This window comes from Suricata suricatta, chromosome 4, assembly GCF_006229205.1.
Source record: "Suricata suricatta isolate VVHF042 chromosome 4, meerkat_22Aug2017_6uvM2_HiC, whole genome shotgun sequence".
In the NCBI taxonomy this organism is placed as follows: Eukaryota; Metazoa; Chordata; class Mammalia; order Carnivora; family Herpestidae; genus Suricata; species Suricata suricatta.
The window spans coordinates 161,404,707-161,429,685 of NC_043703.1; the positions used below are offsets into that span (position 1 = coordinate 161,404,707).

General features: G+C 42.4%; 1 long non-coding RNA gene across 2 annotated transcripts; it reads right to left on the reverse strand.

The window, feature by feature from the left end:
• Positions 1 to 437: 437 nt before the first annotated feature.
• Positions 438 to 18,433, reverse strand: LOC115289224. Of its 2 annotated transcripts, none has more exons than XR_003907484.1 (4): positions 18,400 to 18,433; positions 15,040 to 15,161; positions 838 to 1,028; positions 438 to 580 (listed from the first exon to the last, which is right to left on the reverse strand). It is a non-coding gene; the product is annotated as an uncharacterized LOC115289224 (long non-coding RNA). The 2 variants fall into 2 exon arrangements; XR_003907483.1 differs by lacking the exon at positions 18,400 to 18,433 and adding an exon at positions 17,440 to 17,922.
• Positions 18,434 to 24,979: the final 6,546 nt, after the last annotated feature.

Here is a 24,979-nt window from a genome sequence, read left to right on the forward strand (position 1 = left end):
AACGGGGTTAGGACCTGGTAAAAGCTTTCCCAGGCTAAAGCTCTTTGAGATTGCGTTTTGCCTTACGATGTATTTTGGAAAATCAATAAAAATTAATACTAATGCTTCTGGAATGAATGAGGGGGAGACAAGGCTACATTTTAATTTCTAGATTTTGTGCTGAGTGTGCAGTTTGTGGGGAGAGAGGAGCGACCACAGTGCTCCCCGGGAAGGGCGCTCGTGAGGTCCGGGCACCGTGGGAGCTGCTGCCCGAGGCCTTGGTCCCGCTGCGTTATTGACTCCAACAAGGCCTCCGAACCGGACTGCTCAGGCCAGGCTGATGTAAACGGGGAAAGCTCTTTTTTAAGTGCAGATTTAGGCTTAATTGCTTTGGAAAATGTTGTTTAAGTTAAGTTTTTTTAAAAAAAGAAAGTCTGAGGGCTGTTTGAAGTGCCATTTAATGAGGGAACACAAGGTCAAACCCACTCTTTGCTGCTGGACCCCGCGAGGCTGTTTTGTAGGGCCCGACAAGGAACCAAGGCCTTCTGGTTAGGAGGCAACTGGAATGTACTCTGGAATGTACTGGAATGTCCGGGAAAGTCTAAGGGAGAAATGTGCAGCCACTACTGTCACCCAACCAAACCCAGAAGTGCATCCCTTTGGACTGATGTCATTTCCTTTGTCTTATGCCCTCTTGCTTTTCCCACCAAGCCTCCAGGGTCCAACCTCAACCGCCATCACTCAGAGTCAAGTGTGACCTCACAGATCCCCATGGGCTTTATTTACGCCCGTTCATTAAGACTCTCTGCAGCCAAGCAACCCCTGACATGTCAAACAGTGTGGCATTCAAATACTCACCTCCACCAGGGAGCACTGTCTTCTCCTTCCCTGGAATGGCAGAGGCTGGCCGGCCCCCAGCATGCAAGGTACACACACATGTATGTATTCCTCAGTAGTTTCTTCTCATTGCGGACATGTGTGGAGAATTCTATCCAAAAAGTGGAGTGTCGGCTTGGGCGCAATGGAATCTGATCAACTTGTACAGAAATCTGTAAGAAGAGGTCACATAAATTATGAGCTTGTAGAGAAGGGTTTGCAATTGACATACAATTTCTACAGAAGACTCTTTGGCTTCCTGATAAATTTTAATCTTTTTGGGGACATAGCCAAGAGATACTTGCACACTTTTATCCCAAGTGCAAATTTGCAGATACAAAGAGCTTCGGATGTGCTGGCTCCACTTTGTTGCTGTTAGCGCTAAATCTTGGCCTTGTGGGTAAAGTAGACACTGACCTATGCATAGAAGTCATTGACATCTTTGTCACAACTAGTGATTTTAATTTTATCATAAACATCTCTTATATTAAAGAGTAAATATGTCAACATATATACACATATACACATACTATTTCCTTATATGTGTGTACCTGTATGAACAGCTTCAAAAATAGTAATAAAACAATTATCTGAACCCAAAACATAAATTTAGACTATTTAGAACATTACATTTACCTCTGAAACCCCCGAAACACCCCTTTCCATTTGTATCTTACTTTCTTCCCAAAAGAAGCACCTTAGAGCCTGTGTTTTTATTATTTATTTAGTATTTCCATGTTGTATATATATGTCTGTATCCTTGTTTTGAATGCTAACACATGAAACAACCCTGTTCTACATTCTCATAAGTGAAATCCGACTGTATGTGATCTCCAAAGACACACACGTCTCTCAACATCATTGTTTTGAGGCCCACTTAGGTTTATGTGTATAGCTGTTACTGATGCCTTTCTTAACTATTTTGAGAGTGAAATTGTATAAATATACCACAGTACGTTAAGCCAATGAATATTTGATGACCTTGGATGGTCCTAGCTCTCTCTAAGATATAAGAGGCCCATGAACACACCTGTAAGCACATGGCCAGGGTTTCCTCAGGTATCTATGTAGGAGTATGTGTTCTTCCATGTGGTCGATAATACTTGGATGATTTCATCAAACATAAATGTTTTTACCAGTACGATGTTATATATATTTTTTAAATTAAATAGTTTATTACCAAGTTGTTTTCCATGTAACACAGTGTTCTTCCCTACAAGTGCCCCTCTTCATGATCGTCACCGATGTTATAAAATGGCATGTTGTGACATTTTTTCGAGGAATGTTTTATTATTACATATGAGATATAGATTGGACAACAGGGAAAAGCAATAAAAATATTAAGACCTATAACATTCCCATCACCCAGAGTGTAACCTACTAATGGTTCAATGTCTGTACTTCTAGATCTTTTTAAACAAAATAGGATCATAATCCATGGGCAGTATTATAATCTGTTTTTTAATAACAATCTTGAAGTTTTGATTATAATACATTTATATATTTTCTGGTCCCTAAAACTTTTGCAAATTCTCCAAAAAGTTTATGTATACTTTACAGTTGGCTTGTTTGAACTGTTTTCCAATCTGAAACTGTGCAATATACCCCATTTTTCTATTCATAACCCTTTTATTCTTGTGAAGTCTCTTTCTTAGAACATTGACTAATGTAAGACATCTGTAAGATATCTTTGTAGATTTGTACAAATGCACCTCACAGGGCCTTGTTGCCTGTTCATCTAGTCCCTGTAAATTGAAGTCACTCGAAAGCATAATGCATTGTATTTAGTCTTCTCTTGGCTGCTAGCAACAGGTGTATTTCCTATTATGTGGGGTCAGAGAACAAGATATGTGCCTAAAACACCATTAGAATTGTTAAAAGTGATCATCGTGTTGAAATGAAAATAGATTTCTTGAATACATAGATTTGGATTTTTCTTTGCACTGGAAAATCGTTGGCATGGTGTTACTTTGGCATCAGTGACTCAGTTAATGAATGTGACTCCCCCTTTGTGTTCTTTGTCTGAATTAATATCACTGTGGCTTTGTTTGCCAGATGCATATCCCTGCCTATAAAAGAAGCTGAACAACCCTTCATGCATTTATTAGCTACTTGGTTTTCTTTCCCTAAGGAGTATCTATCAACGGCCATTCTGGTGATTTTTCTATTGGGCTATTTGTGTTTTTTTAATTGACTGGTAAATGTTCTTTATGAATTTTGGACACAAATCATTTTGTGCACCATAGATAGTTTCTCTGAGGTTTAATCTTTACTTTCTAAAATTTATGTTGTTTTGGGATTAAAACAATTATTTTTCATTTTAATGTAATCTATTTAGGATGTTTTTATTTATAGGTTATTCTTCTGTGTGTTTTATAAGAATCCCTCTTCCTGGGGTTACAAAGATATTTTTCTAACTTTTGTTCTAATTTTGTGTTTTCTAACATTTATTCTAATTTTGTTTTTTAAATTTTCTCTTCACATATAAGACTTTAATTCATATGGACTTCCGTTCTGTGCATACTGCAAGAAAGGGATTCCATTTCATTTTTTTAATGTTTATTTATTTTTGAGAAAGAGCAAGAAGGAGACAGAGAATCCCAAGCAGACTTCACACTGTCAGTGCAGAACCCAACATGGGGCTAGATCTCATGAACTGTGAGATCTTGACTTGAACTGAAATCAAGAATTGAATACTTAACCTACTGAGCCACTCAGGCACCCCTAGGGTTCGATTTCATTTTTATTTTTGTCGTCAATTTTTCCAGTAGCATTTCCTGAAGAACTTACTTATTCTCGTCATTCCTCAAAATGAGCTTTATCTTGCAGCAAGTTTTCTTCATTCCCCATATCTGATTCTGGGCTCCTTGTTCTCTACTATTCTTTTTTTTTATTATTGAAGTTTACCCACTTATGTTGAGTGTGAGAGAGAGACAGCACGTGCATGCAAGTGGGGGAGAGATGGAGAGAGAGAATTCCAAGTAAGCTCTGCACTGTCAGCACAGAGCCTGATGCAGGGCTCAAACCTACAAACCATGAAATCATAACTCAAGCTGAAATCAAGAATCAAATGTTCAACCTACTGATCCTTCTGGGTTCCCCAGTTCTTCTACTATTCTATACTGTCTTTACTTTTCCCTTGTTATGTATATTTTTTTCATTATTAAACCTTTTCAGTCTGTCACTATTTTATGACAATTTTCTCCATCTTAGTTTTCTTCTTAAGAGTTTTGGTATTCTTTTCTTTTGTTCTTTTCTTTACACATTTTGTAATTAATTTTTTAAGTTCTAGGAAAAAATCTCATTCCCTTGCCTTTGTAACCAACACAAAATATCCTGCTAAGGCTGGAGTCTACCTACTCTCGCTTCTTTAAACAAAATCACCTTTCTAAAATTTAAGTCAACACACCATTGACTCTGTAACTAACACAACTCAAACAAATCTTTTTCCCAAAAAACTAGGTAAGAGAGGCTATGTCTGCCCAGCATGGTTTTACTTTCCTTGAGGAAGCAATAAATTCAGCTTTGTTTCGATTTCAAATTTTGAAAGAAGAGTCTTTGTATTTGACAATGACAACATTTAAAAAAGTTATGTGTTTAACTCTTTGTTGATAAAAATAAAGTTGCTTTTCTACAGCTAACATAGAACATATACACATCACACAATGAAGCATAGTGCTTCAAAGTTTCAAATGTTCAAAGATTGTCTATCTATCTATCTATCTATCTATCTATCCTTTCAAAAGTATTTTGAGAGGCCTCTAGGTGGCTCATTTGGTTGACTCTTGATAATGGCTCAGGTCATGATCCCATGGTCTTGGGAATCAAGCCCTGCATTGGGCTCCATGCTGATCATGGAACCTGATTGAGATTCTCTCTCTCCTTCTCCCTCTCTGCCTCTCCCCACTAAAAAAATAAATAAATATTTAAAAAACCTTTTTAAGCATCTACAACCTATTCAGACACAGCTTTAGATGGAGTGAGTATTATATGAATAAAACAAATTAGTTTCCTGATGATCCAGAGTTTAAATTTAGGTGCATAAGACAAACAAGGAAACACAATTATTTCAGAGGGTGAATATGGAGAAACAGAACACTATGAGAGTGACCAGGAGAATAGTGGTGAAGATTGCCCACTTTATTTTATTTTATTAAATTTTTTATGATTATTTATTTTTTGAGAGAGAGAGGGAGGGTTGGGGGAGGGCAGAGAGAGAAGGAGAGAAAAATTCCAAGCAGGCGTCATGCTTTCAACACAGAGCCCAATGCAGGGCTTGAACTCATGAACTGTGAGATCATGGCCTGAGCCAAAACCAAGAGTCAGACGCTTGACTGACGGAGCCACCCAGGCACCTCATGGCTATCCACTCTAGACGGTGTGGCCAGAGAATACCTCAGTGAGCAATTCAGACTGAGACCCGAATGAGAAGAAGCAGCCAGCTAGCCACAACACGGGGAAGAACCATACAGATGAAAGGCTATCTTATACCATATTGATGACTTCATACCAACTGGACTACAGCTGTTCTACTCGAGATGGATGTTATTGGATCTGCCTAACAGGCAGAATGTGAGTCTATCATAGGATGGAAGTGATACAACCAGGACTGGCCTGAGTACATCCGGCAGCCATGAGTCGGTGTGCAGACAGGTTGCCTAATTATGTCCATTGTACCTTTCATGCGACCTCCTTTGAACAGATGTCTCTCCCCCAACTTATTGCAGAGGGAGAAGATTTGGGTCCAGCTTACAGGTGAATCATCTGAAAATGAACTGCTGCCACGAAATAGGCCATGAATACTGGACTTGAAAGTCATAATGAAGGAAAATCTTCCGTACAAACAGAACTTCCAACAGCGTATTGCTGAGTCACTTCATGTAGAGGAAGAAAGGCATGAGGTCCAGATGCATATGGTCTCCTGGCCAATGAAGAGTGCTTTGGGTGGTTGTCAAAGAACAGGAAGATCAGGGATGCCTGGCTGGCTCAGTCAGTGAAATGTGTGACTTTTGATCTTGAGTCCGAGCCTTACGTTGGGTGTAGAGATCACTTAATAACAAAAGGCTTAAAAAAAAAAAAAAGACCAGGAAGTTGAAGGAAATAGATAGGTCTGTGGGAATTTGTACAAAGCATGCAGAAATCTTATAGTTTACCTTATGACATTAAGAAAATAATTATAATTAATTTAATGACATCTGTAGAGTGTTGACAGAGTAGCCATTTTATACCCAGCACTTGCAACCCATCTTTTCTTACCTTGACCAGCTTGCTACTTGTCCAAAGTATTCATAAATGGAGTTGCCAAAAATGGAGGCTTTGTGTGGACCCTGTTCACAAGACAAATCTAGCTGTGCCAATCGGCCCACTGCAATGACCAATTCTGAATGCTCCACATGATAGCTCATGAGGACCAGGAAACCACTCATTAGGAGACTTCATTCATTTAGAGAGGAAGTGATGCGTCCTTCCCAGAGAAGCCATGTGTCACTTGCAGTAACAGGAACAGGGACTGTGACTTACTGGATTAGCCCTCTCATGTTGTGTTTTGTGAAGCTACCTGGCACTACTTTGATTCTGTCAGATGGGATTTAATGCAGAGCAGGAGCAAGGGAGGAGAAAGTATGGTACATTGTTGGTGACCCGTTCCAACACCCAGGTCCTTCAGCTGCCCTGCACCTACAGCCATCTCTGCAGTGACCAGTTCTGTGCAAATGTCACAGGACACCATCTGGCCTCAGCTGGACCACTATCTCTTGCTTCAGAGCTCCCGAAAGGGAGATGCCCATTGCCAGGAGTGCTCAGCCTGGAAGTGGAGGCAGGAAACAGCACACACAGCAACACTGAGCAACAGGGGAGGGGACCCTGCTCTCCATCTCCCTACCATCCTTTTCTCTTTCCCCAAGCTCACTCCTCACAAGGAACCATCTGGATCCAAGCCTCCTCTCAGTTCTGCTTTCCAACAAAGCCCAAGCAAGACTGTATCTGTTATTGCCCTATATGCAAATGAGGAATTTGAGAGTTTAAAAGGTTAAATAAATTGCCCAATTTCTCAACAATAACATAGGCTTGCCAGGATTTGAACCTAAATCTATTTGACACAAAAACTTAAAGCTTTTGGCACCATGTTTGTGTATATTACAAAAAAAAATTGCCTTGGAAAATTTCTTGTATTTTTTAAGTATTTCAATTTAAAATATATATGGTAAAACCCTGGATTGCGAGTAACTCATTCTGCGAGTGTTCTGCAAGATGAGCAAATATTTTCAATAAATTTTAACTCATTGAAGGATTGATGTCTTGCAATAGGAGTCGTATGTGATGTGAAATGTCACACGATCACAACTGACTCAATGCTTCTCTCTCTCTCTCTCTCTCTCTCTCTCTCTCTCTCTCTCTCTCTCTCTCTCTCTGCAGGAGTGTGGATGATCATCTCCCATGCTCAGATGCTCAGTTTCACCCCATGGTGTTTGGCAGAAATTAGTGATTTTTTTCTTCAGAATGTTGGCGGTGCCCACAACGGACACTTGTGTATTTTTTGTCCCTTCAAAACACCTAATGGACAGTCCCTTGCTTTTCCAGACAAGAGTGAACTTAGGAATGCTTGGCTTCCTTCTAGGTCATGCTGCCTGTAGACAGAGACCCTTTCCTCTGCTGCCTCATTGCCAGTTACACTAATTATAACATATGACAAGAGTTTATTAAAATGTACTGTAGTCAACATTATGAGCATATACAATGATCCCCACGCATAAAAAAAAAATCCATTGAGCCAACAGATTTTAGTGATTCTGTTAGTGATAGTGAAAGTCATCCTACATGACTGGTGTAGTTTCCTGAGGACAGAGAGTCCACTGGGTCAAAAGGAAAGGGGTCTTGGGCCAAGAGATAATCCAGAGTGGACCAGGGCAGAGATTGAGAGCAGTTTGGGAAGAGAGGAAAATGAAGACAGTGGTTGGAATTCTGGAATCCTTGGAGCAGTAAGGGCAGGTGCTCAGAATCCTGTGAGGAATGCAGGCAAGGTGGAGGGGGGGGCATCCCTCAGTGTCCTTACCCAGGACTCTGCTGCTCTAGCCAGGGACACGTGTGACTCTGGCATCTTTTGTTCACCTCCTGTGTTCCCAGCTGATTGGAACATCTGCTTGCAAGGCACTGTTCCAATTAGTGCAAATATGCTGTGCTGAAATTAAATATCGAAACACACTTCTGCTCCTGCCACCCCATTCTCGCCCATTAGCTTGGTTTGAATCGTGATGGTTCAAGTGCGGCGGGTCTCCATAGCTCTCTTAATTTCGTCTGTTAGAGAAGCTGCTGTCCAGCCAACACAATCCAGCTTCTCTGCATGTCATCAGTTTCAAAAGACACGAGCAGCTACGGCTAATGTGAAACATGTTAGAGACACCACTCTCACCAAGCGGCAGCCCACACAACAGCAGAAGCATCTTTGGATGCTTAGTGCTCATGGTCACCTAAGACCTAAATGGTTTTTATATCTGCTTACTTGTCTGCCTACTATAATTAAAAAGTAAGGGTTGGGGGGGAGGGGGGAGGGGGGAAGACAGGTGGTGGTGATGGTGGAGGGCACTTGAGGGGAAGAGCACTGGGTGTTGTATGGAAAACAATTTGACAATAAAATATTATGAAAAAAAGTAATCTTTATGAGAACAAAGGCTTTGCTTTCCATTACCCCCAATGCCTAGGCTAATGCTTAGCACAGAGTAGATACTTGATGTTTACCATTTATCAGTAGTCAGTTAGGAAATGGAAAATTTCTGTGTTCCTGTTTACCTACGCCCTGTATAAATTCTCAAGGGTCTGATTCTTGTCCCCGTTTTGTACATGAAGAAACAGAGTTTCACAGGGGTTATGTAACCAGACCAGAGAATTTGGCCCCATCTTGGTGTATGAATAGATGCATTTGGAGATGGAGATTGGGGGCAGAAGGTAGCTTGGCTCTCTGGCAGTGAGAAGGGGAATGGGTCTTCCCTGGACTCTGAAGGTGTGTAGATTGGTGGAAGCCTTTGGGAGGCCAGCAGCCAGAGAGACTATGGCAGGATAAAAGTCTAAGGCAGAGGTCCTTAAACCTGTCTGCCGTTGGATTCACCAGGGCCCCTGCAATGCAGAGCGCCTGTCTAAATTACTCATCCCAGAGAGCCTCCCCAGACATCTATGTGAGGCAGAGACATTGAGAGATCCTTGTAGAGATCCGCATGTCTTTGTGTGGCTAGAAAGCAGATGATTAAAGTCTGTGCCCCCTGCACCCCTCAGAGTAAAGGGAAGTCTTTGTACCTGGTGTGGTAGATTGGAGGCAGAGACTTTGAGGCGCAATCTCCTGTGGGACGTGAGGAGCCCTCGATGTTGGACATCTCAGCAGAGTCCTGCACAGACAGGAGACAGGGGCCTGGATGGCTCTCCCAGGCCCCTGAGAGCAACTGCACGCATGGTGGAAGCTTCACTCTGTCTGCCTCCGTGGTACAACGGGGACTCAAAACAACTTAGCTTGAGGGAAGGAATAGTAAGGAAACCCATGACAATTTAAAAAGTATTTATTTAGTTTTGAGAGAGAGGGAGAGAAAGAGAGACATCATGTGAGCAATGGAGGGACAGAGAGAGCAGAAGGCACAGAATCCGAAGCAGGCTCCAGCTCCGAGCTGTCAGCACAGCCCACCATGGGGCTCAAACCCAGGAACCACGAGATCATGACCTGAGCCAAAGTCAGCGTTCCACCAACCGAGCCACCCAGGTGCCCCGCAACTGGATATTTTATAGACAATAAATGCTCCTGGATATTCATCATTATAATGTGTACAAATACACAAAGTGCACGTGGTGCAGCAGGGACCCCATGGCTGGTGGGAACGAGGTGCCATGCAGGGACTCTGTTTTAAGAATAATGTAGAGACGGAGTTTGAGGCCCGCAGTGGTCCATGACCATAAGGAGAGTGGGCTTCTGGCTGATGAAAGTCCATGGTCACGGCTTAAGCTCCCCAGTTTGCTACTTAATATAATACTGGCCACCCTGCACAATATAAATGATGGGGAAATACTTAATGGATCTTGACAGCAAGTGGAACAGCAGGGCCCTGCCCTGAAGAGAACACAATCCTAACTGCAGAAATCCTGGTGTGCTCAAAAGTATTGGAGAAAAATTATCAAATCAAATCCACAGCTATTGTTGGGTTTTGGTAAAATAACTAATCCCTACCTCTTGGACTACATCGTGGGGATTTCTAAACTTGATGGAAGCGAGTCTTTAGAGTTGTACACTGCTTTGCTATGTTTTCTTCTATTTCAAAATCAGCATGACTATGTTGTAGAAAATGTTGTAAAGCACATCTTGAATCAAACACTTAAAACTCCAAAATTGTACCGCTCAGAAATTGCCATTATTAATCACTACTGATTTCTTTCTAGTCCTTTAACTTATGTAAATATGCACATTTACACGTATATGGACAGATGTGTATGTATTTTATCTCACAGTGACAACATCATTCTCTAAAAATCTTGCTGAATCTTATGGTTCCTATGCCATCAGTATATTATCATCAAATACGTCTAAGAATACTTTATATAATTTTTCATGACATTTCATTTTTAATTACTGCATGATGTAACATCAGAAGTATGCGTGAACACAAGTGGGTTTGGCCAATAATTTCTATTAGGCAGTTAGTGTATTTCTCTATTGCCCGTTCAAAGGCAACTCTATGCTGAGAATTACAGACATTGTCTGACACTTGCCAGATTAATTTTTTAAGACACAGTCTCGGAAGAGAAATTGACGAATAAGAGCATGCATTTTTAAGGCTTCTTAATATGTTTTCAGATTGCCCTGAAGATGCCTCGTGCCAGTGAAATTTTTACTGAACTTTTAGAGTCCCTGTTGGTCACACCAATGCCAACCTCAGGCTCTTTCCTAGTTCTTCATCTTTGAAGTATCACACTTCTGTTGGGTTCTCCGAATTTTTAAAATATACCCTAGTTACACTCGTTTTCCAGATACGAGAACTGCAAATGTGTTCTCCCAGTTTGCAGCTCATCTTTCCGTTCTTGTCCCCGGGTCTTTTGCATAGCGAAGGTTTTGATATTCTATAGTAGAATTAAATATTGTGCACATCAATGATCTGTAAGCCTGGAAAGAGATCTTTTATAACTGTGCACTTGGCATTAGACACACTAAGCACAACTGTCCGAAAAATGTATATTGAATAAAGTGGTAGTGGTGGGATAGCCTGTCAAAGCTTGGGAAAAGTCAGAATATTCTGGAAGGATAGGGACTCAAATGGTTTCCAAAAAAAACATTGAAAATCTTGTTTTTGGTTAAGGAGAAACCAACTGAACACTGTAAAAATTACTTTTTACCAGGGCACTTTTATGAGAATAGTTACAATTCCCGTTATGTTTAAATTCTTCCAATTCCAATATTTAACTATTATCATTAATAGCAGAGGCAGTAAGAGTTATTGTATGTTATATATTCTGTATCAGGAACTCTGACCTCAGTTATCTTTTTCAGCCCGAGAGCAGTAATGACATGAAGGTCTCCAGGCTGACTGTCCTGTCACAGTTTCCCGGCCGGTGTCTTTCTGTGATACCTCGTCTCCTGAATGCTGAGCCTGCCTTTGAGAATGAATCAAGTCCCACCCTCGGTCATTCTGATGGAACACCCGAGAATTACGCATTCTGCTTCTCAGTTCACAGAGGGGACGCACTGTTAAGAAAGAGTGGCAGTCATTGCACAATGCTGCTGGAAGAGTCCCCTCTACCTCTCAGATTTCTGCGTCCTTAGTGAACGTGCCCAGCTCGGTGTAGAAGTAAGCCTTCTACCAGCAAATGTTGGCTCCTTTTCCTTTCTCTTGTTCACACATCTTGTTAGCCATGCGGGCGGGCTCCCTGCACTTCATGGAAGAGACAAGAAAAGACAGGCCCAGACCCCTAAGAGTTCAGTATACACTCTGGCCACTTGCTGAAGCAAATGCTCTCTGCCTCTTTAGTACAGCTAGCAGAGAAAAATAAAACATATTTTCATAATAATGTAAGGATTTCTCTCTAAGGTGACCTGTGAGGTAAAAGCCTTTAAATTCAGGATGAGTTCAAAGGTATTTGAAACCAGCCAGATGGAGGCCGAGGGGGAGAGAGGGGATGAGAGGCAGACACAGGTGAGTAGGAAACAGCCAGAGGACAAGAAGCTGGAGGAACAGAGGAAGGGGCAGGGGTGGGGGGAAGGTCCAGAGGCACCGAATTTGCTCTTCCACCGGGCTGGACTATTCGGCCAGGCTGATCGGTGAAATTCTGGGGTGCTCTGTTGGTGCTGGTGCCTTGAAGAGGTGAAGTCTGCCCACAACCTTCGAGAGCTCCTGGTACAATCATGACCCTGAGCCAGACACCGTGGGGGACATGGTATGACGGGTCAGCGCAAAGGCAGCCATGCTCCTGAAAGCCAGCAGAGTCTGACCGGAAACGCTTCCTCCTAGCAGAGGCTGCCGTGCAAGTCAGGATTCTGGGTCAAGCTGCATACCCACACCCATCTTCTGGTTGAGACACGACAGCAGGTGTTATATGTCGGGACCTACTGTACGCAAAAGCCCATTTGCTGAAAATGCAAACAAGATGAGGAAACTGTCATTCTTACCCCCTGGAGAACCTGGTAAATGTATTCCAAATGAATGACAGAATGAGTGAACAGATGAATGAATGAATGGATGGATGAACCATTGACACTTAGTGCTTTTTAACCCACAAATGAATATCGGATTGAGTTCCAGGATGGAGGTGTTGCCTCCTTGTCTCTCTTGATTTATGTCTACTATCTGCATATAATTAGACTGATATTCTCACGACAAAAGTGGAAATAATTGTGTGTTTGTGTTTCTCAAAATGCATTAGTCTTTAACTCAGAGAGCATACATTCACTAGGTATGAGTAAAGCAAGAGCACCATTTTTAAGGGTCATCATCAGATATTAGAAGAAGAAAACAGATCTCTGGTTCAATGAAGGGAAAAGCTGTAAACTCTTATCCCTTCTGAGAAGGTTTAGTGCAGATTTCAGCAGCAGAAGAGAGGCATTATTTCTGACATCTGAGAATCTAGGGTTTTCCCACATCCAGAAGAAGAGTCTGCCGTCAGACTTTAGCAGCATGGCGGCCACTGCATGGACGAGAAAGTTTCCTGGAAAGAGAGGGAGACTTTTCCATTGGAGCCTGGCTGGCCAGAATCATGCTTTAGCTCAAGGACTTATGTGTGCACAGGCTGAGCACCGTCATGTTCCTAAGTAACAAAGCCGTTCTTCAACGTCACACCGCAAAAGCCCTTTCTATTCTTACCGTCCAGCATCTCACTCCTGCTGATGGCCAATTGGCGCATTAAAAGCAGTGTGCATTTAGTCCACTTTTAAAGTGGAGTTCAGTGGCTTCAAATAACTTAAGGGATGGTCCTGAGCAGTGCTTTCCAAACTGGGGCCCGATGTGAATCAACTGGGCGACTTTCAAAAAAACACAGCTGCCTGATTTTGTCTCTAACCAATTGCATCAGACTGTGTGGAAGTGAGGGTGGGGAACTTGCATTTTTAAAAACTTCCCAGAGGGGCGCCTGGGTGGCTTGGTCAGTTAAGCATGACTCCTGATTTCATCTCAGGTCTTGATCTCACCTTTGTGAGTTTAAGCTCCGCATCCCGCTCTATGCTGACAGCACAGAGCCTGCTGGGGATTCTCTCTCCCTCTCCTTCTTCCCCTCTCCCACTCACTCTAGCTCTTGTTTGGCATAAATAAATAAACACTTATAAGAAAATAAAAATAAAAAGCTCCCCAGGTCATCAACACATGGCCCAAGAATGAGAGCCCTGGACATCAACTTAGCTCTTTTAAGTGAGGTTCACAAATGAGGAACAATGACATCTCCCAGAAGCTTCTTAAAAATGCACAAGGTCAAAACTCACACTAAACCTATGAGCCTAGAGTCTGCATTTTTACTGCATTCTCAGGTAATGATAATAACCACTAGTATCTGAGGCTAAGGGATCAATTCTCACAAACGGATGTATGCAAAGGAGGTCGGCACCCGAAGAGGAAATCTGGAGCCTCTACCACTATGTTCACAAGTTACCCATCAAGTGTTTGTTGAATGAACACATGAATGTGAAATATAAAGACTGTGAAAGAATGTCAATAAAATAAGGTCTTCTCTCCCCTCATCGATGGCTCTTTCCCCCAGGCTAAGGAAAATGCACAACTAGAATAGTACATTCACAAGAGAAGTACAGAGGTCACTTACTTTCATACCTCAAGGTCAATGGCTGATGAGATTCAATGCCATCAGATGTTCACAGATGGGAAGCCAGAGTGTAACAAGGAGCAGAGTGGTTGGTGAAAGACCAGGCCTTATGGAAGTCCCAAAGGGAAAAGAGCGACACCGTGATGTTGGACAGAGCCAACCAGTGTGTTGGGGGGTGAGGGGGGTGTCTCATCCAGCCAAGGTCACGCAGTCTGCACCTTTGTTTGCAAAGGCGAAATTACTGGGGGAGGCCTGATTCAGGTGAGGAGCTAGCACAATGGACGATCAAAGAATTTTGAATAAATAAATATCCTTTCAAACATTTCATTTAGGGTGAATATTTATTTTTCATTTTAACCATGTTTTCCAAATGTCAAGTAAATAACATGGTTTCAATAACTACCAGCCATTTTAAGTGTCTGTCGTGAGCTTTGTAACGGGCAAAATAACCAGTCTTAGTTCCTGCCTTGAGGTGGGGGGTGGGGTGGTTAGAGACCTCATTCTAGCTTCCACCTGTCTCTGCATCAACCCCAGGGAGGGACCCTTGCAGAAATGAAAGTTCTTACCTTTCAGATTAAAAAGAAGCTCAACTTGAATCTGAAAATGAATTTTCTAAGGTGCTTAGTGTCTCATGTAAAATTTAAAAACAAAACAAAGCAAAACAAAACTTCACGTGTTTGAAATCAATGATCTGCTGGTAAAGCACCCCCAACATGTGGCGGTGGGTTTATAGACACCAGCACTGGCCACGGGAAAGCATTTCCTAACTGCAGTTAAAATAATATGCAATGCATTTGTATTATAGGTAATTAAGCATCCTTTAAAGCTTGGGACACGGCTTTTGGTGGCCTATGATATGATGTGAGAAATAAAAAGTCATTGACAAGAGCACAGATATCATTGTCGTTTTCTCACCTTCTCTGCAGGAGGAATGAAATCACAGATGGACACGTTTCCGTGGCTTGCTGTCCTTCTGAAAATCTAGACATCGTGGTTCCTCTGATTCAGTGCCTCCAGCACCAGCCTCCCACGGCATCCTTGAAAGGGGGATTGGGAAGACACGCATGCAGGTTTAGAGTTAGGGGCTTTCTTTCCACCCCACTGGAGCTGTCTTGTAAATCCTTTTTCATACATAATTCATACACACATAAAGTGTGTACACACACACACATCTACTTTCCTCCTATTTAGAAACCTACACACACACACACACACACACACACACACACAAGTAAATCATGCATTCCAACAATAAGACGAGCATCATGGGCTTTCTTTATGGGTGGAAATTTCAAAGTGAATAGTAAATTTTTTTGCCTTATAGCCTGTTTGACAGTATAACTGATTGGATTCATCTCAAATATGCAGCATGATCTTTATGGTTGTGGTATATGGAAGAGGTATTAGACTCATTCCGTTGCCTTGTGGATTCGCTCTATGTGGTTCCCTTCCATGGAACATAATTTGCCCTTTCAGACGTAAGCAAACCTACATTTTATTAACCCATCTTACCGCAACTTCGCAGTGTTTATTTGTTAAGCACTTCAAATTACTTCCATTGTTTTTACCCTAAATACCTGAAATGCCTTCTTGTTTCAGTGCGATCATTCACTCATCTTTTCAACAAATATTTGTCAAACACTCACTAGAAGTGTGACAAAATGCTTTCTACAGTTTATGCTAATCAAGCTTACAGCACCTTGGGTCTGTCTTCAAGAAATTGGACAGTCTTGGGAAGAAGTTGTCCATATAAACAAAGCACTGTGAGGCAGGCAAAGGGGGAAGGAGGAGTGGAGTGTAAGGTTCTGTGGGCACCAAGGAAAGGAGACCTCCCACTAACAGAGGAAACCAAAGAAGGCTTCCCCGGAGAAGGGCATTGGGCCCACTGCTGGTGGTACTGGGGCACACAGAGAAGGAAGAGTTCAGGTAGCGGATGTGGGACAATGTCAGGAGACAGTGATGTGTCTTGTCTCTTCATTAGGTGCCTTTCATTAGAGCATGCCTCATTTTCTGAGTCACACCCCTAATCTCTGAGAGGCTCTGTGCCTCAGTGATGAAACACAGATGCTAAATCCAAAGGCTTTGATTTAAATCTTGATGGGCGATCTTGAGGAAAGTCTTTGAGCCTTGGTTTCTCATTCTGTAAATGGAAAATCCTAGAAATGCCATCTATGTCAGGTGGAGGTTGTGAGCAGAAGGTGTTCATACTCATAAAGCAGCTGGGGCACCTGACCAGGTGTATCAATCATCTTTGCAAGAAACTAGCAGATTTTCAAGCATTCTAGTTACTAGAGATTCTACTCTTTTTCCCTTTACCCTGAAGATAATCTCTAACATCTACCAAAGTGCCAGATATTATTCCCAAACCTTAAGATCCAGAAATGACCTCATGGTCTCCAGCCTCAAAGTCACTCACAGTCTGATAAAAGACACTGTTCCACATTCGGTCCACATTCAGTATGGAAAATGAACACGTTGTAAGGATATAGTGTTATGCACGAATGAATAGGGGAAAATGGGTAAAAGAAGAGAAGCTTCATGGGGAATGTGGTCATAGATGCTGGCTTTGAAGGGTACATAGACATCTCCCAGCTGGAAGAGTTGCAGAAAGACTGATTCCAGACCTAAGGAAAAACATACTAGAAAGACAGAGCATTTGGCCACCTGCTGTATTCAGCTCTGGTTGACCAGAAGACAGGAAAGAATACATTTGACTTGAGGCTGGAGAGAGGGGCCAAGGAGGATCAGGAGGGGCTGGTTTCTGACGTACCATGGACAAGAGAGAGAGCAGAGCAAAGGAAGGTCTGTGAATCATTTATAACTCTTCTGCTGAATCTCCTAGGACAGCCAGGGTGCAAAACTTGGTGTACAATATTGAGTAACATCTCAGAGCCAAAGTCATTCAGACAATTGGGATTAACTTCTGTTGAGCATACATCAGCTCCTTCTATGCCTTCTTACTCCTGCCCTCCAAGTCACAGAGGAACCAATGGAAAGATGCTTCTGATTCATGTGAAGAGTAGATCTCTTAAATGAATAATCGTGGCATCCTTACCCAAATGAGTGATAATTTAGAAATTCAGAAAAGTGTCACAGGTATGTATGATTTATTAATTACTTTTCCTGAAAAAAATTAAAATTCCACACTATGTGATATCTCTTTATGAATTTAAACTGAAATCATGTAAAATTTTCAGAAGCGTGCATGCTGTCATACAGAGATTCCTATGTTCTCTTGTATCTGAAGGCCCTGGATTTCCCTAACACTTCATTTGCTATTTAAAAACTTCAACTTAGTAGGTAATAACTACTCACATACTTGCTGTGTGTTATCCCCTCAGAGAAGCCCTTGAGAAAGGTACTAAATATCCACTTTTTGCTGCTGAAAAACTGAGGTTCACAAAGAATAACTGATATCCCAAAAAGCAAGTAGTTGTTCATCAGATGACTTGTATTTCCAATGGCAATGCCCTGTCTACAATTGTCCACTGATTTCCATGGTTCTTCATCTGGATCATGACTGAATATCTCACCTCCTGGACCGGCTCACCCAGGCTGCTGTAACAAAGCATCACACACTGAAAGTCTTGAAACAGGTGAAGTTTGTGGTCTTGCAGTCTGCGGCTCAAAGTTCAAGGGCAGGATGCAGGCAGTGTGGATTCCTTTGGAGGGTTGGGAGGGACGTCTGTCCCATGCCCCTCTCCCAGCTTCTGGAGACCCACTAGCAATCTTTGATGTTCCTTGGCTTTTAGAAACATCAGCCCAATCCTTGTCTCCATGTCTCCCTATAAGTCCCTGTGTCCAAATTTTCCCTTCCCGTAAGGACACAATCATATTGAATCAGGGTCCCTCCTAATGACATCATTTTAACTAATTCCATCTGCAGTGAACTTATATCTACAAAAGATCACATGCTGAGATAGAGAGATTAGGACTTTAACGGAAGAATTTTAAGAAGGATACAAGTCAATCCACAATACTCCCCAAATTCAACTAAAAGGCCATAGAGGTGAAGAATCATGTTTCATGACCTTATGTGTTCCTATCATGTTGGGTCATGGAAAAGGCCAGCGTCTTGCAGCTCAGTTACAGCAAAACCATTTTATCTTGCAGCCTGACATTCAGAATTGGGCATGAATGGTCCCTGGAGCAGGCCAGAGGTGTGGGTGAGTTTACCAGAGCAGGCTGACCTCAATTCTAGCAGATGTAACAAAGTCCACCTTCAGAATGAGAAAACCTCATGCAGAGTATGATACAATTCCAATACTCTCTCACCATCTTGGTTGTCCCACAAGAGGGTAAACCAGACCATCAGGCAGTTGAGAGAAGAAGCAGGTGGTAAGACCTGAGCTACGGTGGGAGAGAGAAGCTGTAGGCGTCGGGAAAGGTTGCCCCGAGGGGAAGGTCCCTGAAGCCCATCACAGAAACCGAAGGCTTGAAGAGTCTGAGGAAGACAGGAAAGTTAGCGGGATCTGGGCCAAAGACCCCTCTTCCAGACATGGTGCTGGGCCCAAAACAGACTCATCAATGGGCCAGATGTTGGGTGTATGGCGCTGGCAAAGGTTAAACCTCTTCTCTCTAGGGGAGATTGGACCCCTCACCCCAAGAGGATGATGTAACAATAGCTGGGCTGGGGGGTTAGAGAAGGCTGTGGGGGTTTACAAGTTCACACCCTCAGGGCACAGGGAGTGGACGGATCTGGAGACATAGCAGAGACACACCACAACTACTGACATGGACACACAAACCCCGGGGAGCAAGGGGGACCGAAGGGAGAAAGAAGTGAGGAGCAAGCAAGATAATCATTCCTGGAAAATCTCTAGCTGAGATACTAGGGATAAATCTTCAAACCAAATGGAAATTGGGTGAAATTTAAAACTGGAATATGAATGTGTTGAAACCACATGTTAAAATATAGAAAGGGAGCAAATTAGGAGAATGAGTTTTGGAAAGATACAGGTTGGACGTGAATCCCGCCTCTGTCGTGTTTGGTTGGTGATTTCAGGTACATCCTCCCCTCCCCGTTTGTGTGCTCAGTGCCTCATGAGTGAAGTTCAGAGAGTACTGCCTTCTTCACAGTGCAGTGTAAGGGCTAAGTGAGCTTGTGAATGTCAAATGAATATCCGTGAAAAAAATGTAATGCTTGGTAAAGAGTACAGACTCTAAAATGCTGGTTTTTTCCTTCTTGCTTCCACACTTCTGACTAGAACCTAAAATAGAGCCTTTTGGCCTTATTGAGAAACAAGTTTGTTTTTGAAATGTAAGATGATTAGTGGAAAATAAAACAATGACACTCATATTAGGTCTCCGTATATTGGAGCATCTCCTAAAATCACAATAAGTGAAAAGCTTAAGATTTTCAAGAGCCGCTCTTGGAAGGAGGCGGGTGATTACTTCTTCCTTGAGAGTAGGCTTGACATATGTGGACATCAGAACAGCGGACACATAAATGGGCTGAATCTAGACAGATGAGCCCAGAAGGGAGGGGTCCCTTTATTGTGGTTCCTCACCTGAGTCAAGTCTGAGGAAACAAGTTGCTAAGCAACCCCAGGAGATCACAGCTTTGTCATGGGGGAGGGGTGGACACTAAACGTCAGGGCTAAGAAATTTACTTAGGCAACTTCAAGTGGATTAGCAAGAATTCTCCTTAATCTGCCCTTTCTTGACATGTGTACATATTTCATAAGGAAATCAGCATCTGTCTAGCTGGAAATTTTCAAATAAAGCTAATCACCCATTAAGTTGGTGTTTCCAATGTCCATGAACGTTTTCAGTGGTTTTGCGGTTTACCTAACAGAGCACATCAGCTCAGCACCCTGGGTCTGCTCCCTGGAGATGCTTTCTGGGATTTGTAGCATTTGAAGGAGATCTGCATACTCAGTGAAAATTAATCTTTTCAAAAATATTTCAGTGCACAAGCTCTGTGCAAGTAAACATCAGAAATGTTAACCTTGTCTAATAAAGGGCATAGGCTGTCTCTCAGAAAACATTTTATTGGGTTGAAACTCTTAATGGGAAGGGAAATTCTAGAAGAAAACCCTCAGAATTGCCTTTTGTTTCTCAGATGCATTTGCTACCCCTTGAAGATGGAAGGGAATCTCTGTGAACTGCTACTCTGGAAACAAAACGATTTATTTTCCCCCCAAAGCCCTTATGCAGGTACATCAGGGAAAATATGTGTAAACTGGCATACTTATTTTCAACTGTTTCAAGAAGAGAAAGGAAAAGTTTACATAAAGGTACTGATAGTGAGTAATTTTGACTTCTCAAGACAAGAGGTCTTTGCCCCAGTTGCACAAATACACCTTTAAAAGCATCCACAGGCAATAATTAAATGGTCATGGCAAAATTGGCAAGATGTTTTCTGACACCTGGTAAAACACTTTCTAGATAAGGGTCTCCGGCAATTTTTCCCCACATCCCTTTTTTATTCATTCATTCATTCATTCATTCATTCATTCATTCATTTTGACAGAGAGACAGAGAGACAGAGAGAGAGAGAGTGAGGGAAGGACAGAGAGAGAGAGAAAGGGAGAGAGAGCATCCCAAGCAGGCTCTGCACTGTCAGCATAAAGCCCCATGCAGGGATCGATCTCGGGAACCACTGTGAGATCATGACCTGAGCCAAAATCAAGAGTCGGATGCTTAATCGACTGAGCCACCCACGTGCTCCTCCCCACATCCCTTTCTATGTAATATGAGTATTGATAAATGGCAGATATATTTTCCTTGATTTTCAGTAATAATTCACGGATAGCTTCACTTACAGTAAATATATACTAAATAGGACATAAGAAAGTAAGGTACAGATCAAATAATAAATCTAACATAATCACTTAATGGTACATATTTTCATGTGCAAAATCGGTGAAATATGGTCTATTAAATTTAAAACTTGGTTTAACACTTGGTGTTAAAATACTTAGAATGCATCAATCTAAGTTCAGCTTATTTTATTGTTTCTCTTTTAATGACTATCATGGCTGAAAAAGACTCTTTGCAGTGATGTTCTCAAAGAATCCAGGTCTACTTTCTAAATTACAATATTCAGTATTAAACCCCATCTGCCAATTAACTAAAAATTTGTGTTACAACTTGCCCCACAATTTTTTCATCTTTTATAATGTCAATTAGTTCTTCTCTTAATTGGACGGTATTGCATTTTTTATATTATTAACAGATGGGTTATAATCCCACTGAAACTCTTTATTTGAATTTTTATAAAAAATAGAAATTATGTTACCAAGATTTTTAACAAATGCATGAATGAGGTTTTTTTCCTTGTTTAAACAGGTGAATGACTTACGCTATTTTGGGCGATGAAATCACATCACGATGGAAATATTTCTCTGCACCTGCTTATATAATGTTCTTACCAGCTAACCATGATTCCTTGAAAGAAAAATGGTTAGTCCCGGGCTCATCATTACGCTGTGGTGTTAACTGGAAGGAAGAAGGAATGTTTGCTTTCACGACAGTATCCACTGGGCGCAGATACCTGGGAGTCACCAGTTCCCTCTGTGAGGTGGCCCGTGAAAGGCTCCTGATAGGAGTAAAGGTTTTAGCTCTGCTGTTTTCTTGAGGTTCATGTGTGTGCATTACCGGGACAATCCGAAATCTCCTATTTCTCTGCAGTGCTCTTCCAAAATAATTATCCCATTGGGAAGGAGGCTCAGATGAAATGGGACAATACAGTCTGTCAATCCATAAACAAACAAGGAAACATCAATAAATCTGAACTTGCTGGGCTGAGGACATGAGTGGGAGTCTGGCTCGAATCCCTTGCAGGTCAACCACGTCCCTCTTAACTCCTTCTGGGAGCGTATGACGTAACTTCAGGGTGTACATGATATGTGCTCCTGCGACGTGTGGAAGAATCAAGACAGGAAAGAGATGGATGAGACTGACAGGTAAGAAAGATAGATGATGGATGGATGGATATAGATAATGATGTATAGATAGATGATGGATGGATGGATGGATGGATGGATGGATAAATAGATAGATAGATAGATAGATAGATAGATAGATAGATAGATAGATAGATAGTTAGGAAGATAGACACAGAGAGAGATGCAATTAGGCATATCACTGTTTTCCTCTGGAATCCCAGTGCACCACCTGTGGATGCTCTGAAAGCAGTGTCCCACATTGGACATATTGTTTTTCTCTGACAATCAGGTTTTCCAATCACCTAGAGTGCTTCTTCAAAAAAGGGCATAAGAATCAAACTAACACATTAGAACTTCTCAGCCTCGGGGTACCTGGATGGCTCAGTCAGTTAAATGCCAACTTCAGCTCAGGTCATGATCTCATGGTTCATGATTCCTGGGTTCCAGCCCCATGTTGGGCTCTGTGCTAACAGCTCAGGGCGTGGAGACTGCTTCAGATTCTGTGTCTCACTGTCTCTCTGCCCCTCCCCTGCTCTGCTCCATCTCTTTCCCTCTATCAACAATAAACATTAAAAATTAAAAAAAAAAAGAAGCCTTGAACCACAAATGTCTGTTTCCTATGAATTCTTTCTGTGAGGATTGCTGGAATCACATGCTTCTCATCTGTCCACTTTCTGACGCATTTCTTCAGTTTACCTCATCCATATCCTTCCAAACAAATTGACTTTCCCATAAGTTGCCAAGATCTGGATTCTCTTGCTGATAACACAGGCTCTTCGAGATGAGGGAAGTCACCAGGGCTCACAGTCCAGCCCATGCCTGCTTCCACAGCCCTGCATCTGGTCACATCCTCACACACCCTGTCTTCAGCAGTGCCAACAAACTCAGGAACCAGGAGAGCTTTCTCACCTGCCAATATGTTACAAAGGCCTGCTCCATTCTTGGACACCTTCTAGGAGCCTCTAGCCCACCTAACTCCTACCCAGTCTTAATGCTCAGCCCAATTCTCACAACCTACCTGAGAGGATTTCCCCATCTCCACCATCACGTCTGGCTTATTTCCAATAATCCAGGGTCATTTCAGTAATTCTCATACCACATATAAACTGGATTTGTCAGTGGGTGACCCTTCGCTGGACAGTGGATTTGTGGAGGAAGGGACCCCATGGTACGCACACAGCTGGAAAGAAGAAAGGGACCTTAGCAGGTGGGGATAATGTGCTAAGGAGCCCTTTCCACAAAGTATCCCTTTCTGTCCAGTTTTCTTGGTAAAATGGCTGATCCTAGGTAAAGTAGATTGGCTGCCGTCTTGCGTCAACAGTTGAGATATGAAGCCACTTCCCTCCCTAAGGAGGAGACACTCACTGATATTAACAATACCCAGACCTAGATACGGGCCTCTCTGGAGGCCAGGCCTTTCCACTTCCTCCTTATGAGCTCCCCTCGGTCACAGGTCAGGGTGGCTGCACATTGAGCTCTGCTTCTGTTTTTGAGGTCTACTTTTGTAAGTTCATCAATTAAACCCTGTGCATTGTGTCCTCTTCCTCCCTTTTCTGGTTCCTTGATGAACATCTATCACCTGATTATTCCAACCATGAGACCTCCACACGGTAAAACATGTATTTCCCACTGTGTCTGGGAATTTGCAAGAGTTTGGCAAATAAAGCATTCCCAGCAGACTTGGGAACATAGGCACTTTAACTGAGGGATAACTAAGGTCAGACTCCATGACATTTTTATGTACTCATTAATTTTGCAGAAAAAAAGGAATTGCATTTAAAAAATCATAATATGTATTCTACTGTGAGGATGATTTTTTTAAATGTTTAATTTTTTTGAGAGTAAGAGAGAGACAGAGACAGAGCATGAGCATGAGCAGAGGAGGGTCAGAGAGAGAAGGAGACTGAGAATCTGACACAGGCTCCAGGCTCCGAGCTGTCAGCACAGAGCCTGACTCGAGGCTTAAACTCACAAACTGTGAGATCATGACCTCAGCTGAAGTTGGACGCTCAACTGACTGAGCCACCCAGGTGACCCACGATGGTTTTTATCTTAATATAAATGAATGATCCAAAGGTAGAGTCAACAATAATCCCTTGAAAACCACTGCTTCTTGAACACAGGCTGACACATTTATTTTCCTTTTTTTAATGTTTTATTTAGTTATTTTGAGAGAGAGAGAGAGAGAGTGTGTGCATGTGTCTGTGTAAATACAAGCAGAGGAGGGGCAGAGAGAGAGGCAGAGACAGAATCCCAAGCAAGTTCCGCACCGTTAGCACAAAGCCTACATGAGGCTCGACCTCATGAACCATGAGATCATGACCTGAGCTGAAATCAGGAGTCAGATGCTGAATGGACTGGGCCACCCCGGCACCCCTGGGCTGACAATTTTCTGAAGCTCTGGGGTAAAGAAGTGCTTTGTCTCCCTGCACGCCCCGTCCAGGAGGGCAGGTGGGGGTCTTCTCCCTGCAGATGCTCTAGCAAAGGGGGGTGGATTTGAGGAAGGAAACCAGTATTTGAAGCAAACAGAGCACCTTCTCTTTGCTGTGTGTCTGTGGCAGATGTGGGCAGAGGCGGTGCCTGGGGGTAGAACGAGGGTTGGGAGAAGGTTGTACACATGGGGGAAGGACAAACCACCATACTTCTCCCTTCTACTCACACAGAGGTGGTGGGGCACATGCAGACATCATGGCTGGCATCCACCAAAACACTGCAGGCCCAGTTGGGGTGGGAAAGTCAAATCTAGAGCACAGTCTAAAAGGTGAGGAGAGCCCTTTTCTCCCGAGCTGCTTTCAGAATTCTCTCTTTATCTTTATATCTTGCTAGTTTCACTATGATATGTCGTGCTGAAGGCCGATTCAAATTGCATCTTAAGGGGGTTCTTTGTGCCTCTTGAATTTGAATGTCTATTTCTTTTCCCAGATTTGGGAAATTCTCAGTTATAATTTGGTCAAGTATCCCTT